Genomic DNA, 12340 nt, shown 5'->3' on the forward strand with positions numbered 1-12340 from the left:
AACTTTAACGCATTAAAGTGAATAATTAAGCCAGTGTGATTGGGACAGAAATATGTTCATTTACTAAAAGTTAGGCACTGAATATAGGTAGGTCGGCCTGGGTGCCAGGAAAAAGCGTTGTGCATGATTTCAACTTGTTTAATTTTGGTGTAGGTTTAGACAGTGGGAACCTGAATTTTTAGGAGATATTTAGACAGCTTTCCATACCGTTAGCAGATAAATGTCAAGTGAACCTTATGCACGTGATGTTATGTGTTATAAGTATTGTATAAAGTAAACTATACGTATTTTCCACTAGCCTTAGTATATATTGATGTGCACTTTAAGTGAATATAAAGATTCAAGTTACCAGTTAACTCTTTTCACCATATGTTAAGTAAAACAGTGATTTAGTAAGGAAAATATGACTCATTTAAAATTCTTCATGGGAAAAGAGCATGGTTTTTCAGTACTCGTGGAGAACTATTAAATATCTCTCTTAAATTTGCCTGTAATTTGTTTTTTCTGTATCTTTTTAGGCTTCAGCATTTTAAAAATACTTTGTGGTTAATACCTTTTGAGGGATAAATATGGTTTGTTGTTGTTTTTTTAAAGATTTTATTTATTTGACAGAGCAAGAGAGGGAACACAAGCAGGGGGAGTGTGAGAGGGAGAAGCAGGCTCCCCGCTGTGCAGGGAGCCGGATTTGGCGCTCAATCCCAGGATGCTGGGATCATGACCTGAGTCAAAGGCAGACGCTTAATGACTGAGCCACCCAGGCGCCCCTTGATAAGGTTTTTCTTAAATATGCTTTTTTGGGGGGCATAGGTTAGTAGTACGTACAATGGATTAATTTTAATTTTCACCCAGTCATAGAAATACAAAACTGTGTCATTTAGGCATATGCAATTTACTATTTGTATATTGACTTGTGCTAAGATAAAAATTGCATCTTAAGCTTATAAACCTTGTAAACCATGGTAATTTAAAATAGAGTCTCTGTGATGAAATTATTGATCGGAATTCTTGTGATATTGCAGCGGTAAACATTAAATGGAAAGGGGAAAACTTGATGAAATTAATTTCAGATTCATTTAAAATTTTAAGCTTCCCAATACAACCATGTTACTTTTAGAAGATTTGTTGAGATTTGAATAAAGACACTAGTGTACAAACTGTAACAAGATGGCAAGAAAAGTATGACAAAATTTTTTTTGCTCAAAATTTTTTAGGATTAAGGTCATTACTTTAAAAGACAGAAGAAAGAAAAGGAAAAAAAAAGGAGACTTGTTCTCTAAAAGAGGAGATAGCATTTTATCTTAAATCTAAACGTATATCTAACGTGTACTTAAATTTTCACTTTGCAACTAATTCAGATAGCCAAAGGGAAACTATATACCAGAATGTATAATGTGTGAAAATAAGAAGTGTCCCTTGAAGAAAAAAAAATTAAAGAAATTGATATTAGTGAAATAGGGAAGCATGTAAGAAGGTAGGAGAAACCCCCCCCCCAAAAAAAAAACCTGAATAAACTATCTAGAACCTGTAGTATGAGCTGCCTTGCATATTGAAGGCAGGAAGAAACAATTAAGTTGGAGAGATTCTGAAATGGGAAATCTGATTAGTTTACAACTAAAGCTGTATATTAAAACATTTAAACTGGTAGAAATTAGATAATAGGCAGAATTTGAAATTATGTATGGCTTGGTGTAGTCATTTTCATTCTTGGTCCTTTTATTGGTTTCCTAGGGCTGCCATAATAAAGTACAGCAAACTAGGTAATTTAAAACAACAGAAATTTATCATCTCAGTTCTGGAGGCTAGAATTCTGAAATCAAGATGTTGGCAGGGCCATGGTCTCTAGGTTCTAGGGGAGAATCTGTTCATGTCTTTTAGCTTTTCGTGTCACTGGAAGTTTTTGGTATTCCTTGACTTGCAGCTTTATCACTCCAGTCCTCAGTGTCTCTTGTCATATGGCATTCTCCCTTTTTTATAAGGACACCAGTCATACTGGATTAGGATCCACCCTGATGATTTCGTCTTAATTTGATTACATCTGCAAAGACCCTATTTCCAAATAAGGTCCCATTTATAGGTACTGGGGTTAGGACTTCAACCTCAGTCTTTTGCGGGGGGAACACAACCCATCACAGTCATATAATTTATCTTATACAGTGTTCGGCAAATTTTTAGCACCATATGGCAGGCCAAATCAGGGAGGTGTGGTAGGAACAGAGAAGGGAACATCTATATTTATTTGTTTGTCATTTACTTATCTCAGTGCTTACTCTGAACCAGGTTGCAGAGTGAAAGCAAACAGGCAGACAAAAATCTCTGTCCTGGAGGAGCTTATATTCTAAAACATTGGTTCTCAGAATGTGGTCCCTGGAATTGCAGCATTGGCATCATCCTGGAACTTGTTAGCAATCCAGACCTCTTGATTCAAAACGTATTTTAACAAAACTTTCAGGTGATTCTGATGCAGACTCAGGTTTGAGAACCAATGAACAAGATGGAGAACAGAGACAATAAACAAGATGAGGAAGTAAAATATGTAATATATTAGATGTTAGTAGGTGCTGTGGGTAAGAATAGGGCGACCAGGGAAGAACCCCTGAGAAGTAAAGGCCTGAAGGAGTTGGAGAGTAAGCCATGTGACAATGTAGGTGAGTTGTGTTCCCAGCAGAGAACAGCAGATGCAAAGAGCCTCACGTATTTGAGAAATAGCAAGGAGTCCAGAGAGAACACAGTAAGGGAAACAGTAATGGGTTCAGTTTATGAAATTTCTGTTTGTTCCTTTTTTACCTATAAAAACCAGAAAGATCAGAGAAAGAAGATCAGAAAAGAGAGATCCGAAAAAGAAAAGTGGGGATGGGATAGCAGACCCTCGAGGTTCATCTTAAGGCTTTTGCTTTGTCTCTGAGTGAGATTGGGAAGACACTGGAGGATTTAGAGCAACTCAGTGATAAAATGTTTTTAAAAGGATCAGTGGTGAAGTGGGGAAAAATGGATTGAAGAAAGAAGGATGTAAAGGGAAAAGTTGATTAGGAGTCGGTTATGGTAGTTGAGGAAGGGAGAGGAGAAGAGAGAAAGGGAGGTGACTTGGACTAGGGCAGTAGCAGTGGAGAGGTTAGAAGAGAGGTACAAGATCAAAAGAATATGAGATGGTAGTGAAAAAGAAGGGTTTTTTCCCCCCCTACTCTAGTTACAAGATCAAAAGAATATGAGATGGTAGTGAAAAAGAAGGGTTTTTTTCCCTCCTACTCTAGTTACCTCCTACAACTACCAGTTGCCTGCCTCAAGTGTTACAATTAGTCTTTATATATTCTTCCTGAGATATTTTATGTATATATGATAAACTAAGTTTTAACAGTTTAGTAGAGTGGTTCTTAACTGGAGCTGATTTTGTCCCTCGGGACATTTGGCAGTGTCTAGAGACGTTTTTGGTTGTCACAACCAGGGGGAATACTGCTGGCATCTAGTGAGTGGAGGCCACAAATGCTACTAAACATCTTATGGTGAACAGGACAGCCAATCACAAGAGAGAATTATCCAGCTCAATATGTCATTGGCTTAATGGGAGTTACAGAGGTTGAGGCATAGATGGTGAAGGGAGGATAGTGTTGTATAGACAGAGAAAACAGTAGGAATAGAGGAGCCCACTACATTGGGATATTTAGTGAACTATAGATAGTTCAGGATTGCTGAAGAGTAAGTAATAAGGCATGGAGTATCGAAATATGAGGCTGAAAATTTGGACAGAGTCTAGATCAAGGAGAATCTATATATATCATGTTAATTAAAGATGCTTAGTTTTTGTCTTATAGGCAGTAGGGCTCCATGGAGGATTCATGGAGTGACTTGGTTAGCTTTTCATTTTAGATAGGTCATTCTGGTGACAGAATGGGGATGAGTTGAGGAGAGATAGCACTTGAGTGAGGGAGACCGATTAAATATTGCAATTGCTTAGGAGAGAGAGGAGGGTCTGAAATAGAGAGGATGAATAAATAGATGAATAAATAGAGATGAAATGGAGACGAGAGGATGGATTTAAAAAAAAAATAGGAAATAAAATTGGCCCTATTTGGTAATTGGATATGGGGTAAGGGGAGTGAGGAGTGTTACAAAGAAACTGATTTCTAGTTTAGATAAACGGATGGCTCCTGGTAAAATAGGAACCCACTGGTGAGTAATTTAGATGATCGCCAGTAATTTTAGTTAAGATGAGCAGGTAAGGGAATTAAGGAAGGAAGGTAATGAGTCACATTTGGACATGTTGAATTTGAGATGCCTATGGTCAAGGTGGAAATGTTTAATGTATATGTGAGTCAAACTTTGAGAAGTCTGAAAAGGATCCCCAAGTGTGGGGATTTCAGTGCACTTTGTTTTTCCTAGATTATCTTTATAGATGAAGTAGCCTACCTTTATTTAATTTTTGTGATTATACTATACAGACTGTAGTACTTTGTCTTAAAAAATAAATCTTTTATCTTACACAGTTGTAATGAATGAAGTTGTGTTATGGAAGAAAATAAAGGAAAAGGGTAAAGTGGAGACTAACAGATATAGCATCATCTCTTTGATTAAAGTAAAAGATGCAAATACACAGAGAAATGGGGAAGAAAACATACTCTTCTGTATATACATATTTTTTTTATCTATGGTTTCAGTTTCAGTTTTTTCATTTTTTTTTTACATTTTTCTGATTTAAAAAGTAGCCACTACACCTTACTAGCAAAAAGTCATAATTGCCAAATATGCAAAGATTTTCTTTATTAGCACATATAGATCATTGTTTTGACAGCTGCAGAGTATTCTGTGGTATGGATGTATCATGTTTGTTTATTTAACTAGTTCCTTATCAACAAGCAAACATCTGTGGCAGTGGCTGCCATAAATATCTTTGCAGACTTCTATGTTCGTGTCCGTAGGAGAAATTTCTGATGATGAAATGATGGGTCAGGTCCTACTCATTTAAAAATTTTAAAATACATTGCCAAATTGCCCTTCCAGAAGACAGTAAATATGTATATTGTGAGAAAGAATGCATGAGTGCCAGTTTCCTCTTCCATGTCATTATTGGGTGTTACTAAACATTTTTTGCTAGTAAGGTTAAAAATAGTATTTCTGCATTTGAATTACTTTAATGTGAAATTTGAACATCTTTGGCCATTGTATTTTCTTCTTCTGCAAATCCTTTATTTCATCTGTTTTTATATTAGATTGATCTTTTGTCTTTTTCATTATGATGTTTTTTGGCATTTTTTGCTGTACAGATTTTTTTTAACATTGTATACAGAAACATCTCTGAACCAGCAGTTTCACTGCCAGAAGTTTAGCCAATGAATAATTTCATACAGTTTTCCTATAGTCATAGCTTCTGAGTTTTGAGAAGATCTCAATTCATGTTATAAATATAAAAAGATATTTTCTTCTAGTTTGTTATAATTTCATTTTTTTAAATATTGAAACCTTAGAAACATTTGGAATTTGAAAGAGAAAGGTAGGAATCCAGCTGGCTGATTTTTATCTTTTTCCCAAAAAATTATTTCAGTATCATTACTTGAATAAACCATCTTTTTCTTGATTTGAAGTGCTATGTATATTATGTATTAAATTTCTATATGTACTTGTTTTTTTAAATAGACTCTTTAATTCAGTCTGGTAAAGACCACCAGGGATATATATGTTTAGGCTGACAAAGGTTAATTAACTTGCTGCTGTGAGGAAGACCACACACCAGATGAACTGCCAGCATTTTACTAAATAAAGAAAGGACAGGGTTATTACAGATTTTGGAGAAGGGTGGAGTTTAGACAAAATTTAAATGAAGCAATATTTGATAGGTTTGAAGTACAGCGAGGCTGTGTGTCAAGGGGTTAATTAACATCAGGCCTGGGCTGAGAAGCAAACTCAAAGCCCTATTTCCTTAGAGACTACACAGTTAAGATAAATGTGGAATGTTGTGTCTGGGAAACCCTATCTGAAACTCTGTTGGAAATTAAGGCTGCTGCTGCTTGATGAACTGTCCATCATCCATGCAAGAATGGGATGTTCCAGTCTCACTGATACACTTTCAGATAGCTTAGTTCTGATGGCATGGTTGTAGAGAAAAAAAGTTTCTCAGCATTATGTCTGTAGTATTAATTAAAAGCATTAAAAATATTTTTTAACTGATTCATAAAGAAATTGATATGTCTGGCCTGAATATCAAATTATTATAATGTTATACCACTGTTTATTGTAAGTAATATATTTTAATCTCTGGTAGGCTTAATCTACCCTCTAACCCGCAGTGCTCCTTTCAGGAATTTCCCAGTTATATTTATTTTCCCAACAACATTAGAATAATTTTTTACTACGTTACTTAATTTTTAAAAATCTTGTCTTAATTGGGTCCATTAGGCTTAGTCTATCCCCACACTCCTTTCCAGAATTTCCCAGGTATACTCACATACTTATTTTTACAAATCTTTTGAATGCTTTTACTGAGTTATTTAACTTTCTAAAATCTTCTTGTATTTAAAAATAATAATAAAAATAAATAAAATCTTGTATTTTAGTTTGGATAATATTACATATATAGATTAATTTGGAGAATATCAACATTGTTATTCTTTTTTTCCAATTTTTTATTGTAAAATACACATAAAATTTACCATTCTAATCATTTTTAAGTGTACATTTCAGTGATATTAAATACATTTATATTGTGCAACTGTTACCACCATCTATCTCCAGAATTCTTTGTCTTGCAAAACTGAAACTCTATAGACATTAAACAGTAATTTCCCATTCCCCTCTGGCAACCATCATTAGGCTTTCTGTCTCTATGATTTTAACTGAGTGTCTCCTGTCTCTGGCAGCCACCATTCTACTTTCTGTCTCTATGGTTTTAACTAAGTGTCTCCTGTCTCTGGCAACCACGTGTCTGGCAACCACCATTCTATTTTCTGTCTCTATGGTTTTAACTGAGTATCTCCTGTAAGTGGAATTATATAGTATTTGTCTTTTTGTGCCTGGCTTATTTAGCATAATGTCAGAGTTCATCTAAGTTATAGCACACATCAGAATTTCCTTTCTTTTAAAGGCTGAATAATATTCCATTGTATGCACATAACACATTTTGCTTATCCATTCATCCACTGATGGACGCTTGGATTATTTCCACATTTTAGCTATTGTGAATAATGCTGCTATAAACATAGGTATACCGATATCTCTTTGAGACTCTGCTTCCAGTTCTTTTGGTCATATACCCAGAAGTGGAAGTACTAGATCCTATGGTAACTGTAAATTTTTAATTTTTTGTGAACTACCATACTACTTTCCACAGTGGCAGTACATTTTATGTTTCTGTACATTTTACATTACAGTGCACAAGTAGTTGCATTTCTCCACATCCTTGCCAACACTTATCATTTTGATAGTGGCCATCCTCATAGTTGTGAGGTGGTATCTTATTGTAGTTTTGATTAGCATTTCCCTGAATTTCAGTGATGCTGAGCATCTTTTCATCCTCAACATGCCCATGCTTATCAGCCAGTAGTATATCTTGTTTGGAGAAATGTCTTTTCAAGTCCTTTGCCCATTTTATTGGTTTTGTTGTTAAGTTTTAGGAGTTCTTTATATATTCTGGACATTAATCCCCTATCAAATAGATGACTTGCAAATATTTCTTCCATTCTGTGAGTTGCCTTTTTACTTTGTTGATAGTGTTTTTTGATATACAAAATTTTAAAATTTTCATGAAGTCCAATTTGACTAATTTTCTTTTGTTGCTTGTGCCTTTGATGTCCTATCAAAGAAATCATTCCCTATTCCAATATCAGGAAGTTTTCGTCTTATGTTTTCTTCTAAGAGTTTTATAGTTTTATATTTGGTCTTTGATCTATTTTCAGTTGATTTCTGTATATGATGTTAGATAAGGGTCCAGTTTCATTCTTTAGCATGTGGATATCCTGTTTTCCCAGCACCTTTGTTGAAAGATGTCCTCTGCTCATTGAATGCATGTGGCCAATTTGGGGTGAAAATATTTTGCCCATAAATGCATGGGTTTATTTCTGAGCTCTCTATTCTACTCCATTGGTCTATATGTCTATCTTTATGCCAGTGCCACTGTTTTGATTACTGTAGCCTTTGTAATAAGTTTTAAAATTAGGAACTGTGAGTCCTCAGGTTTTATTCCTCTTTTTCAAGATTTTTTTTTTTTTTTTTGGCTCCTTGGGATCCCTTGACAATTCCATATGAATTTTATGATGGATATTTCTATTTCTGCAAAAAAATCATTAGATTTTGATAGAGATTACATTAAGTTTGTAGATCATTTTGGGTAGTATTGATATTTTAACAATATTCTTCCAATCCATGAACGTGGGATGTCTTTCTATTTATTTATGTCTTCTCTAATTTCTGTTGAGGACGTAAAAGAGGACAGAAAAAATACTTATGTTCTTTTTTTTTTTTTAAGATTTTATTTATTTATTCATGAGAGCCAGAGAGAGAGAGAGAGAGAGGCAGAGGGAGAAGCAGGCTTCCAAGGAGCAGGGAGCCCAATGCGGGACTCGATCCCAGGACTCTGGGATCGTGACCTGAGCCGAAGGCAGACACTTAACCATCTGAGGCACCCAGGCGCCCCAAAATACTTATGTTCTCGTGGAACAGTAACAAAAGGTATTCTCACTTGATTTTCTGAATATGAAATTGTGGGAATATTTTTTAAAATAGAATTATAGCTCAAGACAATACAACTTGATTTTAACTTGGTTGTGAACTGTTATATAATTTTTGGAAGGTTATTAATTTGTTTCTTATCCTACATTTTCAGGATTTATGAAATCCCACGGTCATTTTTATGCTAACGTTGTGTAACTATAATGCTTATAAAATACTTCAGGGTCATTAGGTTATAGCTGTGTGTTAATTTTTTCTATTTCTATCATTTTAATAAATTAGTAATAGAAAATGCTTTTAGTCTTTCTGTCTCAGAATTAATATGTACGTATAGTTCATATGAGTGGAATATACACCAAAGGAAATAATATATAGGTCATATTATATATCTGTTTTAAGCTTTTGGGTCAAAGAAGTGTAAAAGCGTCAAATGGTGGAACCATACATGATTTTTTTACTTAGTAAATTAGGTGGTATAAATATAGATCTCTGTTTGCAAAACTCATTTCAACTCTCTTCCCCCTTTCAGTAAAACAAACACACAAACATTTGAGTGCATTATATAAGCCAGGCAGTGTGTTAGGTGCTGGAGATAGAGAGATAAGAGCCATAGCCACTTTTCCTGAGGAACTCACAGTCTAGTGGGAAAAAGATGCACATACTTACTATTATGCAGTATGACATATACATAGTAGGAAGTGTGAGTAAAGGCACAAGGAAACATTCGAGGGAGAGCAGTTATTTTGACCATGGGCAGTAGGGAAGAGTGGTCATGGAAAGTACTGAAACTAAAGTAACCTTGGAAGAATTATGTATCTCTCCAGTAGACGAAATTGAGGAAGGCACACCCAGCAAAAAGAATAGAATGGCCAAAGTCATCCATATGAAAGGTCAAGGCAAACTTGGAGAATGGCTGAATGGTCTTTGCAGGTAAGGGAGTATGAGAAATAAGAGAGCAGGAAGGTGAACCAGAGCCAGTCTTGTGTACCAAGTAAGCAATACGGATTTGATCCTTGTATAGTTTGGCTGCGTCTAAAATTCTAGGTTGGAAATAATTTTTCCTAAGAATTTTGAAGGATTTTATCCATTGCCTTCTAGCTTTCAGTGTTGCTGTTTGAAAGTCTAAAACCATGTAATTCTTGGGGCACCTCAGTTGCTCAGTTGGTTAAGCCATCTGCCTTCGGCTCAGGTCATGATCCTGGACTCCTGGGATCAAGCCCCTTGTCGTGTTGGGCTTCCTGCTCAGCGGGGAGTCTGCTTCTCCCCTCTGCCTCTGTCCCTCCCCCTCCACTCATGCTGTCTCTCACTTTCTCACTCAAGTAATAAGTAAAATCTTTTTTAAAAATTAAAATAAAAAAACATTTAATTCTTGTCTCTTTGCCTCTTTCCCTTTCTCTGCAAGCTTGCAGAATGGTTTCTTTGACCAAATTGTTCTGAAATTACCTGATACTATATCTTTGTGGGTCTGTTTTTGTTCAGAATATTAGCTATCATTGGAGCCTTTCAATCTGGAAACGTCCTTGAAGTATTTGATTGTAGATTTCCTTCCTTTTTTATCTGTACCTGTAAACTGATCTTTAGTTATCAGTTTTCTCTCTTTATTTTCTATCACCTTATCTTTTTGTTTTTCTTACTTTGAGGGTAACTTCCTTAACTTTATCCTGTGGCTGTTCTATTCAGGTTTTTTATTTTCTTACAGTTTAATTTGTTGTGGAGTTCTTTTTGTCCTCATAATTTTTTTAAAGCTATTAACTTATTTCCTGAATAAAATGGCATGACATTTTTTAATCTCTCAGGATATCAATGATTGGGGTTTTCTTAGTTTTTATCTCATTATATCATCTCTTCCAAGTTGCTTTAAATTTGACTTTGTTGATTTTTTTTTTTCTTTCGTATTAGAGGCTTTCCTTAAAATACCTGGTGATTCTTAAGTGGCTATTTATATTTTAGAGTAGATACTAAAAAGCTAATTAAAATTTCTATATGCATTGTTAGGCTGTGCAGTATTCTTCACTCTACAATGATTGAACTAGAATGATTGATTGCTGAACCTTTTGGGGATTCCATAGAGCAAAACCAAACCAAGTGATTTTTAACTTTCCAAATCATAAAGTTGCTGTAGCAGATGATGCTAATACTTTGTCCAAGGGCCTGTATCTCCTTTCTGTTCACAGGCTCCTAATGTATATTCATGCCCGTTATCTATCTCCTAAGGTTCTTTGTTGCTGGGCTGCCCTCACACTGCCAGAGCCAATTTTGCCAATGTACAAGCTATGAGAGTGTCTGGGAATTTTATTTCCTAAGAACAGCCCTTAACCACTGATTAAATATATGAGTACAACTCTGAGGTGCAGCTTGCATTGCCTCTAAAACTACCCTAGGGGATGGAGCTAAAATTACCTCCCATGGAACTTTGCATGACTTCTTTCCTTCCCTGTCCTACTTCCCTAGAAGTTTTTCCAGGAAATATTTCTTTTTTAATTCTTTTTTTTAAGATTTTATTTTATTTATTTACGAGACAGCGCACGCACAAGCAGGGGAAGCAGGAGACAGAGGGAGAAGCAGATTCCCCGCTGAGCAAAGAGCCTGATGTGGGACTCCCTCCCAGGATCATGACCTGAATCAAAAGCAGATGCTTAACTGACTGAGCCACCCAGGCATCCCCAGGGAATATTTTCTAATAAAATACTTTCACACAAAGGCCTCATTTCATGGTTTCCTTTCTGAGGACCCAATTTAAGATAACCATTAATGTTTGGGCTGCATTCCCTTTGATGATGTATTATTTTGGAGTGAGATTGGACTGATTTTTTTTTAATTCTATCTATATTTTGGGCTCTGTCAGAGATCAGTATCAAACTTTTACATAAAAGAAGGATTTAAGTTCTGCTTAACTTCCTGAATGATTCATGTAGTACAGGCATACCTCAGAAATATTGCGAGTTCAGTTCCAGACCACTGCAATAAAGCAAATAGCACAATAAAGCAAGTCAGATGAATTTTTGGTTTCCCCATGCATATAAAAGTTATGCTTACACTGTAGTGTCGTGTGTTAAGGATGCAATAGCATTATGTCTTAAGAAACAATGTACATACCTTAACTTACCTTATTAAAACATACTTTATTGCTAAAAAATGTTAACCATCATCTGAGCTTTCAGTGAGTCACAATGTTTTTGCTAGTGGTGGGTCTTGCCTTCATGTTGATAGCTGCTGACTGATCAGGGTGGTGGTTGCTGAAGGTTGGAGTGGCTGGAGTGGGGAAGAGTATATACGTGCTGATTTCCACATTTCTCACAGCAAGAAGTTAATAGGAACTATCTAAAACTGAAATATGTGGTTTTAAAAAAGGGCCTCCAATTGCTTTATATTTTTCATAGTCTTTTTCTTGTCTTTAGAAGGATCATTTAGAGGAGAGGAGTCGTATTATAAATGCTTCACTGACTTTCAGAGTTCATTTAGATTCACTTAATTTCCCTTTTTTCCTATACATTCAAGTAAATCTTAACATGTTAAATCTTTAAAATAGCATGAGTAACATTCATTCCAATTCTGTAAAACTACTGTAAAATGGTTAAGAATCTGAATTCTTGATTCATATTGCTAGTGTGGCCCTGGGAAGGTTACAAACCTTTCTGTCTGAGTTTATCTGTAAAATGAGATTGATAGTCCCTCATTTATGGTTTAC

At 35.4% G+C, this 12340-nt stretch overlaps 1 protein-coding gene across 2 annotated transcripts in view; it reads left to right on the forward strand.

Moving 5' to 3' along the window:
• Window positions 1-12340, forward strand: part of C1GALT1 (core 1 synthase, glycoprotein-N-acetylgalactosamine 3-beta-galactosyltransferase 1) — a 32863-nt gene that overhangs the window by 1209 nt on the left and 19314 nt on the right. The window lies entirely within an intron of this gene.

The sequence above is a fragment of the Callorhinus ursinus genome, unplaced genomic scaffold (genome assembly GCF_003265705.2).
Source record: "Callorhinus ursinus isolate GAN/ISIS: 27379988/994484 unplaced genomic scaffold, GSC_fseal_2.0 scaffold12, whole genome shotgun sequence".
Taxonomy (NCBI): domain Eukaryota; kingdom Metazoa; phylum Chordata; class Mammalia; order Carnivora; family Otariidae; genus Callorhinus; species Callorhinus ursinus.